This window comes from Anser cygnoides, chromosome Z, assembly GCF_040182565.1.
Source record: "Anser cygnoides isolate HZ-2024a breed goose chromosome Z, Taihu_goose_T2T_genome, whole genome shotgun sequence".
Classification (NCBI taxonomy): Eukaryota; Metazoa; Chordata; class Aves; order Anseriformes; family Anatidae; genus Anser; species Anser cygnoides.
This window is the reverse complement of record NC_089912.1, coordinates 45,843,880-45,846,998: the sequence shown is the minus strand read 5'-3', so window position 1 is coordinate 45,846,998 and position 3,119 is coordinate 45,843,880. Positions and strand designations below refer to the sequence as shown.

At 55.0% G+C, this 3,119-nt stretch overlaps 1 long non-coding RNA gene across 1 annotated transcript; it reads left to right on the top strand.

The window, feature by feature from the left end:
• Window positions 1-1,484: 1,484 nt before the first annotated feature.
• Window positions 1,485-2,834, top strand: LOC136789083 (uncharacterized). Its single transcript, XR_010827865.1, has 2 exons — window positions 1,485-1,901; window positions 2,149-2,834. It is a non-coding gene; the product is annotated as an uncharacterized lncRNA (long non-coding RNA).
• The last annotated feature ends 285 nt before the right edge of the window (window positions 2,835-3,119 follow it).

Sequence of the window (3,119 nt, the reverse complement as noted above, 5' to 3'; positions counted from 1 at the left end):
GCCTGCGGGGGCTGCCCACAGGCAGCAGCTCTTCAAGCACTGCTCCCACATGGCTCCGTACCACGGGGTCCATCCCCCAGGAGCAAACTGCTCCAGCACGGGTCCCCCACGGGTGGGCGGCAGCTCCCCCCAGACCCCCTGCTCCTGCGTGGGCTCCTCTCCACGGGCTGCAGCTCCGGCCCGGGGCCTGCTCCTGCGGGGGCTCTCCATGGGCCGCAGCCTCCTCCAGGCCACATCCACCTGCTCCACCGGGGGCTCCTCCACGGGCTGCAGCGTGGAGATCTGCTCCGTGTGGGACCCATGGGCTGCAGGGGGACAGCCTGCTCCACCAGGCCGCAGGGGAACTTCTGACCTTGGTGTCTGCTTGGCTGTTTTTCTCGCATTTTCTCACTCCTCTCTCCCAGTTGTTCTTGGGCAGCACTTTCTCCCTTTCTCACAATGACGCATCCAGCGCCGTTCACTGGCTTGGCTCTGGCCAGCAGCGGGTCCTTTTTGGAGCTGGCTGGAACTGGCTCCGATCTGATGTGGCAGCTGCTGGGCTCTGCTCATGGCGGACGCCCCTGCAGCCCCCTACAAACCTTGCCACATAAACCCAACGTAAGAGCTCACAAACTTTGCCAGACATACAATGATTTCTTCATATTTGACTGGTTAAAAAAAAAAAAAAAGTAAGGCGCATGTCAAATATCATCATGCAGAATCGTAGTATTTCTTTCCCACTAAAAATGTGCAGCAAAATAAATTATTTTCTTCAAATATAGTCATAATGTTTCAGCAAGTTTAAATTTGTTAGTATTCCAGGTTGGCTGACAACTCCAGAATGCTCCCAACTCTAGAAGAGATCAATTTTGACATCCTATGAAAATGTGGCCCATAAAGGTGGTGTCAGAGTATACTTAGAGCTATCTTGCTGGATCTGTGTGGTGGGTGAATGCTTCGTTTCATTCTGTGACGCAGTTTAGATTCTCTAAATTTTCACCTATCCAAACTGCAAGTTGAACTGTTGTCTTTTCCGACTAATAGAATCTGTTACGTACTGTTGAACCTACTAATGTGTTCCTATGCAGAACAGTGGTTGATTAAGCTTTTGTTGAAAAAAAAGCAACTCAAAAGTAGTAACCAAAATTATTGTTTGATTTTATTTTGCTGAAAGGAGTTAGACAACAATCTCTCTTGAATTGGAGAGAATTTTATTTTTTTTAAATAAGATTGTATTTCAGAATTCTTCATCCTTCCTTTCTTCACATAAACTTACTGACATCAATTTCAAAACTATTGTTCTCGTAACTATTTGACGATTTCCCATTGTGTGGGTTATCTTTTTGTTGTTGTTGTTGTTTGTTTTAAGGAGCTTTGAATTTACACAGCTGATGCAGTTCTCACATTCCTTTCAGGCTTATTGTCATCATACCTCTCTCTGTTCAATATTATCAACACCGGCCCACTTATCACAATCCCATTTGAATCAAAGGCAACTTGCTTCTTGTTGGTGAAAGCTTTCAAGCTTCCCCCTTGGGAACATGGGTCTTCCTCGCTGGGCAGCCCCAGAGACCCCTGTGATGTCGCCAAGCAGCGACTGTGACTGCCCGTGACCTCAGTGCTTTTCAGCAGCTGTAGGCTCTGTCCCCGTGCCTTTTGTCCAGGAGCTCCTGCGGGTGCACACGCGAGGCGTGACAGCTCCTGCAGGACCGTGGCTTGTGCTTCGAGCTGTGGCTTTTGGAGAGCAGCGGCTCTGCGCGCAGAGCAAAGGCAGCCTCTTGCAGCGCTCCTCTCCACGCTGACAGCTGCAGGGTGCTGCGTGTGGGTCCCACACGGCGGCTGTCCCAGGAGGGGGCCAAGGTCTTTGGCAGCGCTGAAGATTCCTGGAGAGTTTCTCCACCGTCCCTGAGCGCCTCTGTCAGGTACCTCAGTTCAATCCCAGTCATACAGGGCCTCAGGGAGAGAGCACGTGGAGATCAGGGGTCGTGGACACCCCGGCTCTTCCCCAGAGCCCCAGAGCTGACGGGGGAAGGCAGGGCTGGAGGGTAGCCCCTGAGGCTGGCTGTCCCACAGGACTGCTGCTGCTTCTCAAGCCACAGGGAGCCCCTTTGGGAGGCCCTTTCCTACCCTCTCCCTCAGCTGAGGCTCCCTTTCTTTTTCCCCTCCTAGCACCAGACAAGGTCAGGCACGTGGCAAAGATGTCGGGGCAGGACATGGCAGCGGGTGCCCAGAAAGCTATGGAGGAGTGCGCCTTAGGCGTGACTGCCGGCGCCAGCCAGCAGCAGCAGGCCAGGCCGTTGGAGGCAGCAGAAGACCTCCTGTGTCCCATCTGCATGAATGACATCGAGAACGCAGCCTACGTGGCCTTCTGCTTGCACCGCTTCTGCTTGGAGTGCATCCAGCAGTGGGCCGAGAGGAAAGCCACGTGCCCCATCTGCAGGCGGCCCTTCCACCGGCTCCTGCACTCGGTGCGAGCGGACGATGACTTCCAGGAATACGTCGTCGTCTCTTCCACCCGTTGCCGCAGGGACGTGGCCAGAGAGAGGGACCGGAGCAGGTCCCCGCACCGGCAGTCCAGCCCACACAACTCGGCCGCTGACCACAGCCCTTCAGCACCCGGAAGGAGGCCTGTGGGACGTGACCCAGCAACCGGAGAAGATGCCCTTCGGGGGCCCTCCAACACCACCTCCCAGCAGGCTCCCACATCCGGCACTTCTGGGGAGCCAACCCGGCTGAGTACAGGGCAGCACCCGGCCGGCCCTACGGCCGCACCTCGCGCCAGCTTCAGAACAGTGCTGCGGCGAGCTCTGCGGCTTGACTTCTGTTACCTCCAATAAACATCTGGGTGACATTCAGGGGAGTGTTTTTTAAACTAACAGAACAACCCACACTAGGGAATGGTTTCCGCCACTGACTCAGCAGGGGAGGAAATTTCCGGGTCTGACTGCTGACTTGGTGTAGCATAAATGCCACAACAGAGCATGTCTCCATGCTGCTCTCCCAGACTCCTCCTTCCCAGCACCGGCCCAGTGGTGCACAAGCCCTCTGACCCCACGGGTTGGTGGCAGGTCCTCAAGACCTGCACAGAGCTCAGCTGCCATAAACACGGCCATGCTGACAGCCCCATCCCTGGGGATGGC